This window comes from Cornus florida, unplaced genomic scaffold (assembly GCF_030987335.1).
Source record: "Cornus florida cultivar Cherokee Brave unplaced genomic scaffold, ASM3098733v1 CherokeeBrave_3.0.0_Hap2_Chr07, whole genome shotgun sequence".
Taxonomy (NCBI): Eukaryota; Viridiplantae; Streptophyta; class Magnoliopsida; order Cornales; family Cornaceae; genus Cornus; species Cornus florida.
Genome location: NW_026775577.1, coordinates 15343762 through 15366180, shown reverse-complemented (window position 1 = coordinate 15366180; position 22419 = coordinate 15343762). Strand labels below are relative to the sequence as shown.

General features: G+C 36.7%; 2 non-coding genes and 1 pseudogene across 2 annotated transcripts; 1 reads left to right on the top strand and 2 right to left on the bottom strand.

Annotated features, from left to right (window-relative positions):
- The first annotated feature begins 9446 nt into the window (after positions 1–9446).
- On the top strand, positions 9447–21701 carry LOC132316308 (GPI mannosyltransferase 1-like; annotated as a pseudogene).
- On the bottom strand, positions 13906–14063 carry LOC132267719 (U4 spliceosomal RNA). Its single transcript, XR_009469063.1, has one exon. It is a non-coding gene; the product is annotated as a U4 spliceosomal RNA (small nuclear RNA).
- On the bottom strand, positions 14745–14899 carry LOC132267741 (U4 spliceosomal RNA). Its single transcript, XR_009469084.1, has one exon. It is a non-coding gene; the product is annotated as a U4 spliceosomal RNA (small nuclear RNA).
- Positions 21702–22419: the final 718 nt, after the last annotated feature.

Below are 22419 nucleotides of genomic sequence, written 5' to 3'. Positions count from 1 at the left end.
AAATAGGGCTTAGTTACAAAAAACTCATAGAAGAGAAAAAGTTCATGGAAACAAAAGGGAAAAGGTATAAGGGAGAAAAAAAGAATTTTGTTGTGAAAGGAAAAAAGAAGAAGAAGAAGAAGTATCTAGGGTTTGTGAAGAAGAAGAAAGAAAAAAGGAGGATAAAGAATTAGAGAGAGAGAGAGAGAGAGAGAGAGAGAGCATCCACCGGAAGCTAAGCTTGGTTGGTGGGAGAATGAGAATGGTCGTGCAAGAGTTTGAACATTTGAACTAAAATATAAGCATAAATATCTAATTGTTTAATATTAAATTGTTTTGGAAAACAACTACTTTTAACTAATTATGCAATGACCCTCCTCATATTTACACTTCAACGTAGCTTTGTTTCTAAAACTTTCTTAAAATCCCCAAGTGCCTTACTTCTCAAAAAAAAAAAAAGAAAGTTCAGACACGTTTTTTGGCGTGTCCGACACGTGTCAGGGCGTGTCTGTGTCTGACACGGATTCTTTGCCCTTTTAGGTGTGTCCGCGCTTCCTAGACTTTAAGTAAGGTTATGGGAGTCCAACCCTAACCTCTGGCTCCTGAGCCTCGGTTATGTAAGTCCTTGCTAGTGCACAATTTATTTCAGTTGATACATTATCAAATTTTATTGTGATGTGCTTTTCATGGTCTATGTTTGAAGGGTATATATCCATATCGTCGTTTTCCTATGATATGATATCTGTCCCTTATGGTCTGGAATCAAAGATTGAGCTATCATAATGGATGGGTGAAGGCTAATTTTGTTGAATGATTGAGTAGTCATTTTAGCATTTTGATCTATATGAAGTTAATATGGAACTTTTCTCATTCCCTCTGAACCAGCATGATATTCAAGATGGTAATAGAACCAACCATATGGGTTCTTCTTTCTTTCTTTTTTTTTTTGTTTTGTTTTTTTTTTTTTTTGTTTTGTTTTTTTTTTTTTTTTGCAGCAATGGCATCAATGAATTTTCATTCCCTACTTTTCTCAGCAGTTCTTCGACTCTTTTTAATTCTTTATGGTGAATGGCAAGACACTCACATGGGGGTCAGATATACAGATGTTGATTACCTTGGGTTTTCTGATGCTGCTTCTTTGATGGCCTCTGGAAAGTTCCCGTACAAATGTTATACATATCGGTACTCACCTTTGATTGCATTTCTTCTTATGCCAAATTCAATAACCCATCAATCATGGGGGAAATTTCTCTTTTCAGGTTCAGGTATAGTATTTCATGGTATGGATAGATTGTGTTTTTCGAAGAAACATGAAAAACGTATTGTTTGCATGATTTTTAACTTTGTTTGATAGGTTGGTTTTTTGAAGTGTTGGGCTTTGCTCAAATGTTCCTCATTGATATGTACAGTAGGATCTGTTTAATGTTCTTGTGCCACGTGCACCTTTTCTGGAGATTTCCCTTGGATTTTATATATATATTTATTTCAAAAATCTGACTCTCTTCAAACCTGAATGGAAATTGAATAAGATTTCTTATTTCCTCTGAACCAGCATGATATTCAAGATTCAAATTGAACTAATTGTATGGGTCTTTATTTTCTTGCAGCAATGCCATCATTGAATTTTTGTTCCCACTTCTTTTCTCTGCAGTTCTTTCACTCTTTTCTTTATGGTGAAATGGCAGGACACTCATATACAGATGTTGATTACCTTGTCTTTTTTGATGCTGCTTCTTTGATGGCCTCTGGAAAGTCCCCATACAAATGTTCTACATATCGGTACTCACCTTTGATTGCACTTCTTATTGCATATTCAATAATCCATCGTTCGTGGGAAAATTTCTCTTCTCGGCTTCAGGTAGAGTATTTTTGAAGACAGAAAAATAGATTCTTTACATGATTTGTTAAAGATGTAGTTATCACAACACAGAAATTATATTTGCTAAACTTTAAATTATGAAGGAATCCTGAATTTCCCATTGTTTGATAAGCATGATGTATCAGCCTGTCCAACTCCTAATTTTGAGATACTATTGTCTAGTAATGGTTGCTGTCAGGGAATAACTGTGTAATGATCTGTTCTTTTATTGTTCGAACTTCAAATCATGCCAAAATACGTGGGGGATATAAATATGCATGAGCTGCTAAGTTTTGTACCCTTTCGATTTCTGCATACAAAATTGCTTCTTCTCCCCACCCCTCTTAGGGGGAGGGGGATTTCTTTCCCTAAATTAGTGATGGGCATGAGTAACAGAGAGGCTTGATGCCCATAAATAATTCTAAAATCTGACTTTACCTTCTAACATGAATGGAAAACATTGATGTTTTTTTTTTTTTTTTTTTTACTCACAGCCATCGCCACCACCGCCGAGCTGAACCAACCTCGCTCACCACATCCGAGCTCTGCCACCACCAAGTCCAACTCGGACGAGTCAACGCCCGTCACCGCCGCTGTCAGTCAACCGCGCCCTTCATCGCCGTTTCGAAGTCAATCCCGCCGATTTTATCCAGCCAAGCTATTCACCGGTGTTCAGTGTTTACAGCCCGTCGCCCACAACCGAGGCTGTTTTCCGTCGCCCACAGCCAAGGCCATCTTAAACACGGCCGAGCCCTCACCAGCCAAGCCTTCACCGGCTGCTGCGAGTCCTCCACGACCAATTTATCCACAGTCAAGCTCTCCACTGGATGAGCACTCCATTTTGCTCGCCGGCCGTCGTCCTAAAAGTGCTTTTCGAATCGAGATAGTCACCCATCACACGAATCTAAAACCCAACTCCCCGACACTTGATGACGGCGGGCGGCTCAGCCGGTGGAGGGCTCGGCCATGAGAGGAACTGCGACATGGAATCGGCGAGCAAGAATCGAGATTAGGGGTTTGAGATGGGGGTTTGAGAGATACTGTGTGTGTGTGTGTGTGAGATAGAGAGAATTTTGGGTTTGATTTACAGATTGGGAGGGTGTGGAAGAAGAGGAGGAACTAGGTTGAGAGAGAGAGAGAGATGAGATGAGATGAGATAATGAGATGTTGAAAGAGAGAAATGAGTTGCGAGGGTAGTTTGGTCATTTTAGGTGAGGATTAAAATATATCTTAGGGCATATTAGACATTTCATGTCACTTAAGGCTGTGTTTGGCTTTGTTTTTTTAAAATGGGGTGTCATTGTTCAAGTTTGTAAACCTAAGGGGTGTATTTGTTCAAAAAATAGCTAAATTGTATATGGCTGTCAATATAGCAAACCTCAGGGGTGTCGTTGTAATTAACCCTTTACATTATTAACCTGCTAAACCCTAAACCCAAAGGCTGAATTCGAACTTCGACGACTCACTTCTGTCTCCTACCTTCAAAACCCTAGATCGACATTTCCATACCCGATGAAGAACGGCGACGACGATTCATTGATGCCAATGGCAATGGCAATTGCAACAGTCGAAAAAACCGTCTATCTTCGCGCGCGTCGCACTGGACGCTCCAAAGACGACATAAATTGGTACGAAATAAAATTTTCAAACAAGGACGACAACGACGACTATCACACTTGCACTTGGAAGGAAAGAAGAAGGAAGACCACGTAGATCAATCCGATCGGCCTGACTAGGTATGAGAGTACACGGTCGAGCCACTACGTGGTTATGGGCTCCACTGTATACAGATTCGGTCATTGTTGCTCCGTTAGGTCTACGGACGCAAACAATTTATGTGGCAACATCTCCTCGCTCAGCAAGTGGAAGATTCTTACTTGTTCGGCCATGGACGTTCCACGGTCGTACATTGAGGCCGTAACTGTTGATGGTAAGATTTACATCCTTACCGTATTGAATAAAGAAGGAGACGGCGTTGGATATCCCATCTGGGAGGTTTTCAACCCAAGCAATAATACAATGAAATTCATGGCTCAACCTTCGCCGCTGTGTCTTCCGAAACGCGGGTGGTTTGCAGTTTGTGACGATGATTCTAAAAGGATTACATTGGGCTCGATCTATTCTAGTTTCCTTGTTGCCTGTGATGTGAGATTAGATTCTTGGGAAACACTATATTCAGAGGTTGAGATTTTAGAAGATGATCTCTGTAGAAGCCGAGCTATATTGTTTGAAAATACTTTGTACTGGATTTGGGTTAGTGTTTGGGGAGGTGGAGGCTTACTTGCATATGATTTGGATCACAAAATGTATGCCCGAGGATATATTGAAGGTTTGAGTCCTGCGTTTTATGATATCAGCAATGGTCAACCGCTATTTCTTCATTTTCGTGGTGATTTGTTCTACTTGATTTGGCATGAATTGGGTACCGCCGGAGATGGCAATGGAAATGGTATTGAAATAAGTTCAATTTTTAATGTGGTGAAAATGCGAGTTTCTAAACGAGTTGACCAGGAGGAACAGAGAATCAACCTGAAAGGTTATGCTCTCTCCACCGAAGCTTATCTAGCTGACAGCTTACTATCTCCTGATATGGATTATGTCGTGGGGTAACTAATTCTCTGACTTTTTACTTTTCCACCTTTTTTTATAGCCCTTGCTAATGCTGTTTTGATAATTTCTTTTTGGTGTTTTAAAGATGATCTTTTATATGTAGTAGTAAATCTGTTTCAGATAGCTGTTTTCTAAAAACTTTGTTAAGAAAAGGCTTGTTTTCATAGAATTGTTGAAAATAGTTTTCTATTTGATGAGTTATTGAGAATTCCCTTTTTGATTGACAAATCAAGCAAACCTAAAATTTTGATAATTGTAAATGTTTCTGGTACTCCTTTATTTTTTCGATTATGTTCTCAAACAATGGAAATATGCTTATATTTAATTTTATGATGTTCTCAGTGGTCCCTAACTTTTGTATTCATTGATATTTAGAAGTAATAAAGTATTTTTTCAGTCATTGGGTAAAAAATGTATGTTAGTTGTTAAAATTAAATTTAATGCCATGTATGTTCATTATGTCTTTTGGATTTATACATGTATTAAGTGTATGCATGTTTCAACTTACCAAAAAAACAAAAAAAGTGTATGCATGTTTCAAGTGTGTACATGTATCGTCTAAGAGGTTTGTAGTAGAACTCAATTCAATACAATACAGAAAAATATTTGTTTCTTCATTCCTTCTTCTTCTCTTCACATAGAAAACATATTGTTGGTTGAAACTACGGCCAACATAAGTGGTGTCAGAGCTTGATTCCAATCAAGAACAAACTCGGCGTGAAGCTTATTGACGGGAAAGCAAACCCCGAAGAAGATCGACGGTGATGGCGACTACAAACAAACAAAATCAAGGAGCCCAACAATCTGCACTTCCCATTTTTTATGGGGAAAATTATGATTTTTTGTATGTGAAGATGAAGACTATTTTTCTCTCATATGATCTAATGGGATTATGTTGAAGATGAGTATGATGATACGATAACTTTGACGAATGCCCAAAGACAACAATTGAAGGATCATAACCCCAGAAATGGGAGGAGCATTTTTGTGTTGAAATAAATGTAAGCCTTAACAAAAGGGTGTAATTCAATTACGGTTGTCGCAAACTTGATATGAAACGTTAAGCATTAAATTTTAACTTTTTTTTTTTTTTTTTTTGGTATTTGATAACTAGTTCATGAATTACAGAACTATAAGCATTTACGCGATGCTCCTATTTCCTTCTACACAATCCGTGAATCGTGATGCCATAATTTTTCCAAGGGATGGCCAAAATCTCTACATACATTAATATCTTTTTGTTTGCTTCTAGTATATGAGAAATGCTTTTGGTATGATGGAACTTGGGTTGTCAATCCATTCCTATTGTGGCCCACTGGGATTGGTCATATTGTTTTCCGTGTTTTCAGTTCTGACCAAAGCAAAAACAATAGTTTCATTTCTCCTTTTAATTTTTTTTGTGATACTAAATAAGACCGACCACCCCTCCTACCTGCAATCTATGTTTGTGCTGCTGCATCTTAACTTTTTCACTATTAATGTCATTGGTCCCTGTGTCCATTAGAGAAGTTGAGTATGAAATAATGTGGCATAGAAAGCACAGATTCTGAGACTGGGAGCTGACTTGGGTCAAATTAGTTTAACTGCCAATTAATTCCTTATTCCATGAAATATGGATTGAAGTTTGTAACTTAAGATTTAATCCAATAATTATTTAAAAAGTTTAATGGGCATTGGCTGTATTTTCTTGGTGCTGGTTTTGAGGAAGGAAAACAAGCTATCATATACTTTGGATTTATAGTTATTTTTTCATTTATTGACGTTAGTTGTTTATAAAGTGCTAGTAAATTTCTCTCTTTGTTTCATTTTATTCTTCAAGTTGTCTTAAAGCGATTTTGGGTCAAAACTACTACACAAAGATGTACGTATTCACACACAACTAATGTTCTCAGAATCTCACGTAAGGTTAGGGGAGTCAAGTACTGTAATGTATGGCTCCTGGTCCACTGTCATGTAAGTCCTTGCTAGTGCACAACTTATGTCAGTTGATACTATATCAAAATATAATGTGATGTGCTTTTCATGGTTTATGTTTGAAGGGAATATATCCATATCATTGTTTTCCTATGATATGATATCATGTATCTGACTTGATATCACTCCCTAGTGGTCCGGAATCGAAGATTGAACTGTTATAATGGATGGGTCAAGGATAAATCTGTTAAATGCTTGGGTAGTCATTTTAGCATTTTGATATGTATGAAGTTAATCTGGAACTTATTGTCATTTCCTCTGAACCAGCATGATATTCAAGATTCAAATTGAACTAACTGTACGGGTCTTTATTTTCTTGCAGCAATGCCATCATTGAATTTTCATTCCCTACTTCTTTTCGACTATTTTTAATTATTTATGGTGAATGGCAAGACACTCATATACAGATGTTGATTGCCTTGTGTTTTCTGACGGTGCTTCTTTGATGGCCTCTGGAAAGTCCCCAAGTACTTCACACGCACAGTCCATTGTTCACAAAGAAGTCACCTATTCCATCTTGCAGAAAGGTCAACCTGAAAACATGTCGGAACGTTCTACTTATCGGTACTCACCTTTGATTGCATTTCTTCTTATGCCAAATTCAATAACCCATCGCTCATGGGGAAAATTTCTCTTTTCTGCTTCAGATATAGTATTTCATGGTATGGATAGATTGTGTCTTTTAAAGAAACGCAAAAAAAAATGTATTCTTTGCATGATTTTTAACTTTGTTTGATAGGTTGGTTGTTGAAGTGTTCCTGATTGATATGCACAGTAGGATCTGTTTACTGTTCTCATGCCATGTACACCTTTGTCTGGAGATTTCCCTTTTATTTTATTATCTTCAAACGTGAATGGAAAATTTGTTCTCGCTTCAGATTTTCTTTTGGGGTTGTTTATCCACACCATTCTGAAGCCACGAGGGGTGCCTAGAATCTATGCACCTTTTCTGTGATGGTATGGCTCTCAATCCATTTACATCCACCATTGAGTGTTCCAAGCTTTTTCTTTGATTCCCAATAATAAGACTGTACATAAACTGTTTGATTAAATGCCTCAGCTAATCTCTACATGCATTAATATCTTGTGTTTGATTCTAATGTCTGAGAAACTTCTTTTAGCTTTACTTTGCAGAGTAATCAAATTGGTACAGTTTGATTCTTTTGATAAACATGATATCATTTGAAATCATTTTTTCTTTTCTTTTTTTGGTTAGGTAAGTACTTACACACATTTTACAAATTACGCACTACGGAGTCAAAATCCTCGCCTCCCCTTTGAGGGAAGAGAGGTTATACCATTGGGCTTATGGCCCATTGGTTCATTTTTTTCCTCCCTTAGATGTTAATGTGCATGGTGGAACTTTGGTTGTCAATGCATCCTATTGTGGCCTACTGGAATGGGTCTTTTTGTTTTCCTTGTTTTCAGTTCTGACCAAGGCAATAACAATAGATCTTTTTCTCTTTTCTTGATTTTTTTGCGATACTTAATAAGACCGACCACCCCTCCTCCTATCTGCAATCTATGATTGTGCTGCTGTGTCATAACTTTTCTACTATTAAAGTCTCTAGTCCCTGTGCCCATTAGAGAATTTTAGTATCTGATATGCGACATAGAAAGCAAAGATTCAGAAAGGGGATGGTGATTAGAGTCAAATTAGTATAATTGCCAATTAATTCCTTATAAGGTTATACCTTGAAATATGGATGAAAGTTTGTAACTTATGATTTAGTCCAATAATTATTTAAAAAGTTTAATGGGCATCGGCTGTATTTTCTTGGTGCTGTGAGGAAGGAAAACAAGCTATCACTGTATCATATACTTTGATTTATAGTCTTCTTTTTTAATTTTTTTTCTTTTTTTATTATTACTATTTTTTTCACGTTAGTTGTTTATACAGCTCTAGTAAATTTCATCTTCTTTGTTATATTTTTCTTTTCAAGTTGTATTAATGCCATTTTGAGTCGACTCTAATAGCCAAAGATGCACATATTCATGCACAACTAATGTACCTCAGGCTAAGAGGCAGGGACACGGATACGACACGACACACACAACGACACGACAAATCCTAAAAAATTAGGACACGGATATGGCCAAAAATATATATATATATGATTTTTTACTTTAAGAAATTAAGAGTAATATTATTTTTTATCAACCTAATAATGAAAAAAAAATTGTGCCTTGCCGGGAATAAGAGAGAATGATAGAAAGAGTAAGAAAGAGAAGTAAACAAAGAAACAAAAAGGATTAGGGTTTTGTTAGAAAAAGAAATAGGGCTTAGTTACAAAAAACTCATAGAAGAGAAAAAGTTCATGGAAACAAAAGGGAAAAGGTATAAGGGAGAAAAAAAGAATTTTGTTGTGAAAGGAAAAAAGAAGAAGAAGAAGAAGTATCTAGGGTTTGTGAAGAAGAAGAAAGAAAAAAGGAGGATAAAGAATTAGAGAGAGAGAGAGAGAGAGAGAGAGAGAGAGCATCCACCGGAAGCTAAGCTTGGTTGGTGGGAGAATGAGAATGGTCGTGCAAGAGTTTGAACATTTGAACTAAAATATAAGCATAAATATCTAATTGTTTAATATTAAATTGTTTTGGAAAACAACTACTTTTAACTAATTATGCAATGACCCTCCTCATATTTACACTTCAACGTAGCTTTGTTTCTAAAACTTTCTTAAAATCCCCAAGTGCCTTACTTCTCAAAAAAAAAAAAAAGAAAGTTCAGACACGTTTTTTGGCGTGTCCGACACGTGTCAGGGCGTGTCTGTGTCTGACACGGATTCTTTGCCCTTTTAGGTGTGTCCGCGCTTCCTAGACTTTAAGTAAGGTTATGGGAGTCCAACCCTAACCTCTGGCTCCTGAGCCTCGGTTATGTAAGTCCTTGCTAGTGCACAATTTATTTCAGTTGATACATTATCAAATTTTATTGTGATGTGCTTTTCATGGTCTATGTTTGAAGGGTATATATCCATATCGTCGTTTTCCTATGATATGATATCTGTCCCTTATGGTCTGGAATCAAAGATTGAGCTATCATAATGGATGGGTGAAGGCTAATTTTGTTGAATGATTGAGTAGTCATTTTAGCATTTTGATCTATATGAAGTTAATATGGAACTTTTCTCATTCCCTCTGAACCAGCATGATATTCAAGATGGAAATAGAACCAACCATATGGGTTCTTCTTTCTTTCTTTTTTTTTTTCTTTTGTTTTTTTTTTTTTTTTTGTTTTTTTTTTTTTTTTTTTTTTTGCAGCAATGGCATCAATGAATTTTCATTCCCTACTTTTCTCAGCAGTTCTTCGACTCTTTTTAATTCTTTATGGTGAATGGCAAGACACTCACATGGAGGTCAGATATACAGATGTTGATTACCTTGTGTTTTCTGATGCTGCTTCTTTGATGGCCTCTGGAAAGTTCCCGTACAAATGTTATACATATCGGTACTCACCTTTGATTGCATTTCTTCTTATGCCAAATTCAATAACCCATCAATCATGGGGGAAATTTCTCTTTTCAGGTTCAGGTATAGTATTTCATGGTATGGATAGATTGTGGTTTTCGAAGAAACATGAAAAACGTATTGTTTGCATGATTTTTAACTTTGTTTGATAGGTTGGTTTTTTGAAGTGTTGGGCTTTGCTCAAATGTTCCTCATTGATATGTACAGTAGGATCTGTTTAATGTTCTTGTGCCACGTGCACCTTTTCTGGAGATTTCCCTTGGATTTTATATATATATTTATTTCAAAAATCTGACTCTCTTCAAACCTGAATGGAAATTGAATAAGATTTCTTATTTCCTCTGAACCAGCATGATATTCAAGATTCAAATTGAACTAATTGTATGGGTCTTTATTTTCTTGCAGCAATGCCATCATTGAATTTTTGTTCCCACTTCTTTTCTCTGCAGTTCTTTCACTCTTTTCTTTATGGTGAAATGGCAGGACACTCATATACAGATGTTGATTACCTTGTCTTTTCTGATGCTGCTTCTTTGATGGCCTCTGGAAAGTCCCCATACAAATGTTCTACATATCGGTACTCACCTTTGATTGCACTTCTTATTGCATATTCAATAATCCATCGTTCGTGGGAAAATTTCTCTTCTCGGCTTCAGGTAGAGTATTTTTGAAGACAGAAAAATAGATTCTTTACATGATTTGTTAAAGATGTAGTTATCACAACACAGAAATTATATTTGCTAAACTTTAAATTATGAAGGAATCCTGAATTTCCCATTGTTTGATAAGCATGATGTATCAGCCTGTCCAACTCCTAATTTTGAGATACTATTGTCTAGTAATGGTTGCTGTCAGGGAATAACTGTGTAATGATCTGTTCTTTTATTGTTCGAACTTCAAATCATGCCAAAATACGTGGGGGATATAAATATGCATGAGCTGCTAAGTTTTGTACCCTTTCGATTTCTGCATACAAAATTGCTTCTTCTCCCCACCCCTCTTAGGGGGAGGGGGATTTCTTTCCCTAAATTAGTGATGGGCATGAGTAACAGAGAGGCTTGATGCCCATAAATAATTCTAAAATCTGACTTTACCTTCTAACATGAATGGAAAACATTGATGTTTTTTTTTTTTTTTTTTTTTTCTGTTAATTCAGAAAATTAGTGGGAAGTTTGTGTTATGTTCTCGCTGCAGATTTTACTTGTGGGGTGGTTTACCAACACCACTCTGAAGCTAAGAGGGGTGCCTGAGAAACTATGCACCTTTTCCGTGATGGTATGGCTCCTCAATCCATTTACCTTCACCATTGGAACCTGAGGAAACTGTGAGCCCATTGTTTGTGCCATGGTTTTCTGGATCATTATCTGTCTCGTGAAGGGTATAACTTCTACTTTTTTATACCAACTTTTGAAGTATTGTTGCAGTGGTTTCTTGAGATACCTGTTTGTTAAATGTGATATAAATACTTGTTATACATGAGTTGGCCTATGCCAACATGTGAATCATGTTTGGAAAGTAAACCAAGAGGCCTCACACAGCTAAGGGAGAAGTTTTTTCTTGTCAAATCCAAATAATCTCTCTCATAAAGTTTTCTTTATCAAACAATAGGAAAATTCCCTAGCATTGATTTGCAGCTCGCTATCTTTTAGCAAACTAGCCACCAAAATTAGATCCAAAAGAAATGACGCAGACGGGAAGATATATTTGGAGAGGATCCTCTCAAAGAATCCAAGGAGGAAAAACGATCCTTAAATATTCCATCTTTTTCAAATGCTTAAGAATCCTTAAGGAGGCTGTTCTTTTGCTCTATAAATATTTGTATGTAAAACTCCCATTGTTTGAAATGAAGAAATGTAGCCTTGTAAAGTACACATGGTCTCAGACTATGAAGCACTGACATGGCAAACCATGGTGCCATATCAGTGTCGGACACGTGTCCGACATGCTGTAAACGTGTTCAACCCTTTTATCTCTTTTCTTCCGATCGGACACGCCGTTGGAAACTGCAAAACGCCGGAGGATACGTCAGTGGACACGGCTACGGTATTCTGACTTAGGAGGTATTTTTGGACAGAGGATGTAGACACGATATACATACATATATGTTTGTGATATATATGGCTGTGTATGTCTCTGCGTGTATCGATTTAAACAGGCGTGTGTATGACTGTGTATTGATTTAAATAGGCGTCTAAAGTTGAAATAAGAGAGATGATAGCAATGAGAGAGCAACGGCAGAGAGAGAAAAGATTATAATCTTTTCTCTTGTACGCTTTGTTTGGCTATAAGAAAAGGGCTCAGTGACTTTGGTCTCTTTTACATTTGTTTGGCTACAAGAATAAAGTTGGTTGGCTTTTGGATATTAAGTTACTGCTTTGTATTTCAATGAAATCCTTAATTTGTTTGGAAAGAAACATAAAATGTGGTGGGTTGAATTTAAATGTATTATATTTATGACAAAAAATTAATTTTACATATATAATAATAAATTATATTATTATTTTATTGTTGTATCCTTGCCGTGTCCATGTCCTATGTTTTTTGAGATTTGCCGTATCGCCATGTCCGTGCTTCATACGTCTCGAAGCTCTTGGAATATGAAAGTATTTAAGGTTCAGTTAAGAATACTAGGCTTCTCTCCATCGTGGCATGGAAGGGGGAAGTTGGTGTGGAAGCTTTATATTGTTCAATGGTGTTTGTTATGGATAATCTTGTTAAAAATGATATAATCATTAGATATAAGTTTTAGACACTCTCTTTGGTTAAAGCACCAAATACAGATTTCCTTTCATGTCATTATAAATGCATAATTATAATTCCTAACTTTCTTTGTATCATGTTTATTGGTTTACACATACTATTTTACAAGCTGCGTTTTGGTATGGGCGTCTTGTCCATTTTAGAATCTATCCTATAATCTATGCTCTTCCTATCAGCTTAGTTCTTGATCCTTGTCACTCTCAATCTATTCAGAAGCCTGTCCTTATGGATTGGAATTCTTGTAAAGTTAAGTCAGCCCAGAGTCTTAAGTGGCATGGGAGTTACTGTCCATGCCATTTATTGTTGCTTTGAAAAACATGTTTTCAAGAGAGAGAATTATGTCGGCTGTGGCTGTCTTTTGTACTGGGTTTTTCTTCTATCTATATAATTTGGAATTCTTGCATGAGGCTCTGCTATTCCACCTTACCCGTTCAGATCCAAGACAAATTTTCCATATATTTTTATCACATCTATCTACGCTACAACCATGAGTTTCCAATATCAGAGAAACTCATGTTTTCTGCCTTAACTTATTGTTCAGCTAGTTCTTATTCTCTGCTTCACTCAGGATTTGCCATTCTGTTTCTTTGTGCAGACGGTAGCATTTCTAGCATTTAACAAGGTATGTGAATTCAACACTCTGCCTTGTACTGTCACTGAAATTGAAATCTCTTTTTGCCTTCTTATTTTAGTTCTAATTAAAAATGAAAATCGGACTATCGAGTCTTGTTACGTGAAAAATCACTCTTATCTGCTTCCAGAAGTAATTTTGTTTCTGAAATTATGGGCTCATACTTTGGATGGGAATTTCTGATATCTTCTTTTGATATTCACGGTGCAGTACTTTGAATGGTTCTTCTGCCTGTTGCCTTTAATACTACCATGGTGCAATATGAAGCTTAAATGGGAAGGCTTGTCCTACATTTTACTATGGATGGGAGATCAAATTCACTGGTTGAATTCAAAGGCAAGCAAGTTTAATTTTCTTAACTACTACAGTAATACATTTGTTTTCATCGGTATTGTCCGTATCACACTTCTCGTTATTCGAACCACATGCAAGTTCGAAGAAAACTTTGAAACATGAATTATATATATATCTTTCTCCATAGGTAGCTACGGAGTGTGTAGAAAAGGGTATTATTGCCCAGAAGATACCATGATGAAATCTTAATGTATGTTCTTGTGAATTGAATTTGACAAAATATATAATGGGTGTGTGATTTTTGGTTTTTGCTTGAATAAAAGTTTGGTTTTTGTAGGGCTTTACCCAAGAAGGGAGCCCTTCCAAAAATTCTCGATAGCCCGGGCAGAACCCAAGCCAAAGAGAGCGATAAAAAAAGGAAATAGTTTTCAACCAGCAATTGACGCGCCTCGGTTAAAACCTCACGGGCTGCGTCATTGCCCCAAGCGCAAAGATGTTTTTTATAAATCTTCCAATGTGGTGTTTTTATAGTTATAATTTTTTTTTAAGTTCTTATACTTTTTCGATATGGGACTTGTGTTATAGTTCAAGATCATCTAACAATTATAATAAAAACACAACTACATTAACATGTATAAATTTGTGTCGGTCAATCAAATTAGAGTCCCAACAGGAATAAGATTGAATCATCTATAATATCCAATTTCATCTAGACTTCTCAGCAGAAAAGTCCTGAAATATGCAAATGGGCCGACCTGACCCAAAAGGCTACTTTGCATAACAATGTTGGTCGGGCTAGTACCAATGCATCATGCACCTAATAAAAGGAACTACCAGGCCCACAACCACGTTACTTCCATTTGTATCGAACGTGTCAATAGATGGCCCAGGTCCATTATTCGTGTTCCTTTTATTTAAGTCAATTGTACTTTATGATCCTTATGGTTGGTGTAATGAAAAAATGATAGGTAGGGTGACGTTTTTTTTTTTTTTTTTTACTTTTTTAACATTTTTTTTTTTTTTGTAAAGGAGAAGAATTTTTATATCTTTTTACCCTCTTATATAAAATTTTAAATAAAAAAAACAATTTTTTTTCAGGAATTTTGTGATTTTTAGGTGAAAATTTAGTTGGTGTGTGTTTTTCCTTGAATTAAAGTTTAGAACTCAGAATTGTAGAGTTTTACCCAAAAAGGGAGCCCTTTCAAAAATTCTCAGTAGCCGAGCGGAACCAAGCCAAAGAGATCAATAAAGAGGGAAATAGTTTTCAACCAGCAATTGACACGCCTCGGTTAAGACCTCACAAGCTGTGTCATTGCCCTCAGCGCAATGATGTTTTTTTTATGTTGTGCATGTAGTATTTTTATAGAAATAATTTTCTCATCACTTCTTACACTTTTTGGACGTGGGACCTATATTACATAACTGGTACCACTAGACTTTTATGCAGTTATAAATCACCAAACAAGTACAATTACAGTAACATGTGGTAATTGCCTCGGTCAATCAAATTAGAATCCCAAACATGATATAATAAAATTGAATCATCCAATTTCATCAGCAGAAATTAATTAGATGCTATTGATCTGTTTCAAATATATTGGTCCTAGGAGGAAACTTTTACTGTTCGGAGGGCTACTTTTGTAATTCATCCAAATGGGCCGAGCTGACCCAAAAGGCTACTTATTTTTACTACTATGCATAATAACAATGTTGGTTGCGTTAGAATTTAGAACACATTAAAATCAAACTCACCCTACGTTTAAAAGTACTTTCAAAGAGAAATTGTATAAAGTGTTTTCAATTTATAAATAAAAAAAAAAAAATCAAATGCTAGGAATATATTTATCATTTATGTTAAGAAAAAAAAAAAAAAAGTGTTTGCTTAAAAATGTATTTTACTAACATCTCTTAATTTTCTTCAATTTCAATTTTAAGAGCCTAAATTAATGTTAATGTAAATTTATATTGTCATTTATTTGATTAAGAGGATGTGATAGTACGTTTTAATTCAATAATTAAGAATTCAAGTTATCGGTACTTTTTAGATTGATAAAAAAAATATGTATACTACACTATTAAAATGAATTGATATTAATGTAATTCTTTTTTTCTCTTTCTTTTTTCCAAATATATTGAGAATATCTCCTCCATCTGGTGTATAAATTTTCTTTTGTCTCAAGAGTCTCCTTAGCTTCGCTTGACAAGTAGACTCTCAAACCAAATCTGAATCAAATGATCTGTTAACTAATAATTCAAGGCAAACAGTCCCCAATATTACTTCGTGGTCTTAAACCTTAATGTATTTGACAGGGGGGATTCTTTCCCCAAATCAGGGATGTGCATGAGTAACAGAAAGAGATGTGATGCCCATGAATAATTCTAAGAATTGACTTTATCATCAAACAGAAAAAAAATTGATGTTTTTTTCTAATAAAGTTAGTGATATTTAATATTGATGCTTTTTTCCTTTAAGTTAGTGATATTTAATTTTGTTCTCTTTTTTTTCTGTTAATCCAGAAAAATAGTGGGAAATTTATATTATGTTCTCGCTGCAGATTTACTCATGGGGTTGTTTATCCACACCATTCTGAAGCTAAGAGGGGTGTCTGAGAATATATGCACCTTTTTTGTGATGGTATGGCTCCTCAATCCATTTACCTTCACCTTTGGTACACGAGAGAACTGCGAGCCATTGTCTGTGCCATGGTTTTGTGGATCATTTTCTGTCTTGTGAATGGTATAACTTTGTGGGTGTCACTTATCAAGTGCTGATGTGGCACGTTGATAAGTCAATACAATTCTAATTAAGGTTGAAAAGTCAAAAGTTTTAAGGGATCAACCCTCAAGCACCCCAATACCTGATAGCACACCAGGCCCACTAAGCCTTGAGGGACCATCCATTGACCATCCCAAGACCTGGTAGCACCCCAGGCCTACCAAGCCTTGAGGGACCATCCTTTGAGCACCCTAAATCCTGGTATCACACTAGGCCCACCAAGCCTAGAGTACCCCAAGCCCTGGTAGCACACCAGGCCCACCAAGCCTCGGTAGCACACCAGGCCCACCAAGCTTCGAGGATCAACCCTCAAGCATCCCAAGCTCTGGTATCACACCAGACCCCCCAAGTCTCGAGCGCCAAGCCTCGAGCACCTCAAGCCCTAGTATTACACCAGGCTCACCAAGCCTTGAGAGTCAACCCTCGAGCACCCCAAGTTCTGGTATCACACTAGGCCCCCAAGCCTTGAGGCCAACCCTCGAGCACCTCAAACCCTAGTATCACACCAGGCCTACCAAGCCTCAAGAGACCAAGCCTCAAGTACCCTAAGCCCTGGTATCACACCAGGCCCACCAAGCTTCGAGGGATTAGCTCTCGAGCACCTCAAGTCCTGGTATCACACTACGCCTATCAAGCTTCAAGGGATCAACCCTTTAGCACCTCAAGTCCTTGTATCGCATCAGGCTTACTAAGCCTCGAGGGACCAACCCTCGAGCACCCTAAGCTCAGGTACCACACCACGCCCGTAACACATCGAAAGATTGGAGCCCCAGAGAGCTCGCCATCAAAATGCCACAGGTCTATGCATAGCATGAAGCGAAGGTAAGGCCTTCGCAGCTGTAAGGGATCTAAATTTGGGAAACTTAGGAGGATCTTGAATTGGTGGATGAGAAGTCAAGAAGTGCATTCGCTCTTAGTAAGACCCAATTAACAAGATGATGGAATTATACATATTATGACAACAAACCTTAAAATCATATTTAATGTTGTGTCAGGTTCGACCAACCGGTGGTCAAGCAACATTTAATGCCCTAACTGGGGGAGAAGCAACATAGTGCAAGGCTCGATGAGGGGATTGGACCCTTCAGTCTCCTATAGACCCTTAGGACTACCCATGTGATCCTAACTGGGAGCCGTGCAAGAAACCATGCACAAATGAGACCACTGGTTAATGATCAATGAAATATGGCCTATAAATAGCACTATCCTACGAAAGAATAAACAACTAGAAATAGGGAGTTGTCATAAGAAATTGTATACTTGCCCTACCACCATCTCAATCTTGAGGATTGGTCTTCTTCTCCTCCTCCTACACCAAGCATCTCTCTCTTTTCCCTCATAGTTGTACCTTTGATATCACCATTACTCATTTGTTTATTACATTGATCAAAAAGAACCCCTACAAACTTCTACTTCTTTGTACCAACTTTTGAAATATTGCTGGAGTGGTTTCTTGAGATGCCAGTTTATTATTAATCAGAATTGACTCCCTAGCATTGATTTACCACTCTCGATCTTTAACAAATTAGCCGCCAAAGTTAGATCCAAAAGAAATGATGGAGTTATATTAAGAGAGAACCCTCGATCTCAAAGAGTCCAAGGAGGAAAAATTATCCTTTGAATGGATTATTTCGTTCAAATGCTTAAACATCCTTAAATATGGAGGAAAAATTATCCTTGAATGGATTATTTCGTTCAAATGCTTAAACATCCTTAAATATGGAAGAAAAATTATCCTTGAATGGATTATTTTGTTCAAATGCTTAAACATCCTTAAACATCTCAAAGAGGCTAGTACTAACAAGAATAACAAGAATATTGCAAAAGAATGCTCATTGAGCGACTTCTCCTTTGTGATACTGAGACGTGAAGCTTTAGATATAAGTTTTAGACTCTCTCTTTGGTTAAAGCACAAATACAGATTTCTTTTCGTGTCATTATAAATATATAATTTTAATTCCTTTCTTTATGTTGTATTTTGTGGTTTACAGGTAATAATTTACAAGCTGTATTTTGGTATGAGCTTCTTGTGCATTTATGTTGTGTCTTAGCTCTTGATCCGCGCCACTTCCAATCTATCAGAAGCCTGTCCTTGTGAATTGGAGTTCTATATGGTGTTTTTGTCTTCTAACACTTTTCCGATGTGGGACTTATGTTACATAGCTGTTACCAAGTCCAATTACATTAACAAGTCGGTCAACCAACTTAGAATCGAGGCATAATAAATTTGAATCATCCATAATCGCCCATTTCATTTAGACTTCTCAGCAGAAAAGTCCTAGACTATTATTGATCTGGTTCAAATATTTTGGTCCTAGGAGGAAACTTTTCATGTCCGGGGTGCTGCTTTTGTAGCGTAATACATTCAAATGGGCCGAGCTGACCCAAATTGCATCATGCATTAAATTTAATATTGAATAATAAAATCAATTTCGACATTTTATAACCCTATTAAGGGTGGGATACATGATAAATTTGATGCACGTCTTTGAGACCCAAAAAAATGGACAAATTCCTTTTCTTAGGAACACATACAAGATTTGTCACTACAAAAAGGATAATGGTGTAATGAGAATTTTATGATTTTAACCTATTTTTCTTTAGTAATTGTTTTATGAAATGATTCGACGAATATTGTTATATTAATATTCTAAAAAAGAAAAGAAAAAAACATAAGAGTTCAGTTGTTTGTTGCTTAAGAAATTGAGCGTTTCAATCTTTTTCTTTGATGCCCAAAACCATCTCTGAAATGGACTTTTGGAGTGAGACACAAAGATCTACAAATCTTATTCTCAATGTTTGCGGACTGTAAATGATATAGAGGAGATGAGCATGAAGACGAGGCTATGAATCAAAGACAGTACTGAGAGATTTCGCAAAGGCTAATGGTCACTGGTTTTTATTTATTTATTTCCTGAATTTTTATTATTCAATCGAATTTAAAGCCACAAAAAAAAAAAAAAGAAAAAAAAAAAAAGAGGTTTATCGTCTTTGATACTGTGATTTTCTTATTGATGTTCTTAATTTTGTAATTAGAACTTGTTTGAATTGTTGCTTTTAGTGTATTGCATGTAAAACTTCAATTAATGCCGTCATAAAATGTGGTGTTGGACCAAATCTATATCCATTGAGAAGTTGTCTCCTTCCACAACACATAAATTTATCCCCTTTTACTCTTTTTTTTTCTTTTTTATTTGTTTGTTTTGTGAGGGTGTTGAGGTTGCTCTATTGTGTGGGTTTAAAATAAAAAATATCTTAAGACTGTTTACATCTTACCTTGAAATTGTAGGAGCTCATTGCTGAAGCCTCACTGGGCTAGCTTCTTTTTTTTCTTTTTTTCTTTTTTAATTATTATTATTTTTTATTGATTTTGTTAAATAAGTGTATCCATCCACTGTTTGATTAAATGCCCCAGCTAAATTGTTGTTTCCAAGTATGTGCACCATATAGGGATGGCAATTCATGTTCGTGGGTCATAATCGTGTCTACTAAATAAGTAAATTCAAACTCGACCCATTTAATAAATCCGTTTAATGATCTATTTATCAAAACGAGGCATTTAATATTCAATCAAATAATAAAGAGAAATGCAAAGCAACGCTCTTCTCATTGGCTACTTTAACTCTCATTAATTACTCTTTCTCCATGCTCAAGGAACGTGAAAAATATTACATACTTTAAAACAAAATTCACATTTTAAATACAAAACTACCCTTTAAATCATTTTTCATTACCTCTTGTATCTCCTCCCTCAATCCATATACTTGTAGTATATTTATATTTTTTATTGCCTTTATTTTTTTTCTTTTTTTCTTTATTCCCCCCCCCCCCCCCCCCCCTTTTCTAAATTGTTGCCATTAGCCTTTTTTCCGTTATTCCTTTCATTTTTTTTTTTCTTATTTTTTTCTAAATTGTTATAGCTTAATAACAAATTTGGTAAACATTCCCCTGTTTCTAAATTTTTTTCCAGATTTGATGAACATTTTCGTGTTCTTATTTGTTCTTGTTTAAAATTTAATAACAATTTGGTTTAATAAAAATTTTTCTAATTTGATGAACATTCCCCTGTCTTATTTGTTCTTGTTTAAAAAAAAAAAAAAATGAATGGAATGACCCAAAAAAGGCTAATGGCAACAATTTAGAAAAAAAAAAGGAAATAAATGAATGAAAGAAATAAAGACAGTAAAATATATATATACTACATGTATATGGATTGAGGGAGGAGATACGAAAAGGTAATGAGAAAGGATTTAAATGATAGTTTTATTTAAAAATGAGAACAGTGACTAGAAAAAAAATTGTCACAATTAGTCCAAATATTTATGTTAAAATGACTTAGCTGTTTATAATAATTGGATTTAAACAAGAGACATATTACATATGTCATATTCATTATTCTGACATGTAAAGTTAAACGGGTCACACATGTCAAACCCTTCAATTGTAACTCGGCACGATTAAATAAACAAGTTAATTTCAACTCGTTTATGACCCGAATTCGTTTAAAATCAATCCAAACTCATTTATACAACGTCGTGTTGAAATAAACGTAATTATTTGAAAAGTTTTAATATAAAAAACAAAAGAAAAGACATTTACATTAGGGTTAATTACAACCACACCTCCTGAGGTTTGTCATATTGACAGCCATATACAATTTAGCCATTTTTTTGACAAAAACACCCCCTAGGTTTACAAACTTGAACAATGACACCCCAAATATGATGAAAATACATGTTTACCCTTTGACCATGTAAAATGACCAAATTACCCTCATCAAAATATCCTTTCTTCTTATAATTTTTAGATCTTCCCATTCATTCTGTGAGCCTTTCTTCCCCGCCGTCCATCAAGCCGCCACGAGCCCATCACCGTCTCGTCGTCGCCCTCATCCAAGCCATCCACAGCCGCAGTCCATCAAGCCACCACAGGCCCACAATCGAGTCCATCACCGTCCCGCCATTGCCCTCATCCGAGCCATCCATAACCGCAATCCATTCCTCCATCGTTTACTCACAGCCATCGCCACCACCGCCGAGCTGAACCAACCTAGCTCACCACATCCGAGCTCTGCCACCACCAAGTCCAACTCGGACGAGTCAACGCCCGTCACCGCCGCTGTCAGTCAACCGCGCCCTTCATCGCCGTTTCGAAGTCAATCCCGCCGATTTTATCCAGCCAAGCTATTCACCGGTGTTCAGTGTTTACAGCCCGTCGCCCACAACCGAGGCTGTTTTCCCGTCGCCCACAGCCAAGGCCATCTTAAACACGGCCGAGCCCTCACCAGCCAAGCCTTCACCGGCTGCTGCGAGTCCTCCACGACCAATTTATCCACAGTCAAGCTCTCCACTGGATGAGCACTCCATTTTGCTCGCCGGCCGTCGTCCTAAAAGTGCTTTTCGAATCGAGATAGTCACCCATCACACGAATCTAAAACCCAACTCCCCGACACTTGATGACAGCGGGCGGCTCAGCCGGTGGAGGGCTCGGCCATGAGAGGAACTGCGACATGGAATCGGCGAGCAAGAATCGAGATTAGGGGTTTGAGATGGGGGTTTGAGAGATACTGTGTGTGTGTGTGTGAGATAGAGAGAATTTTGGGTTTGATTTACGGATTGGGAGGGTGTGGAAGAAGAGGAGGAACTAAGTTGAGAGAGAGAGAGAGATGAGATGAGATGAGATAATGAGATGTTGAAAGAGAGAAATGAGTTGCGAGGGTAGTTTGGTCATTTTAGGTGAGGATTAAAATATATCTTAGGGCATATTAGACATTTCATGTCACTTAAGGCTGTGTTTGGCTTTGTTTTTTTAAAATGGGGTGTCATTGTTCAAGTTTGTAAACCTAAGGGGTGTATTTGTTCAAAAAATAGCTAAATTGTATATGGCTGTCAATATAGCAAACCTCAGGGGTGTCGTTGTAATTAACCCTTTACATTATTAACCTGCTAAACCCTAAACCCAAAGGCTGAATTCGAACTTCGACGACTCACTTCTGTCTCCTACCTTCAAAACCCTAGATCGACATTTCCATACCCGATGAAGAACGGCGACGACGATTCATTGATGCCAATGGCA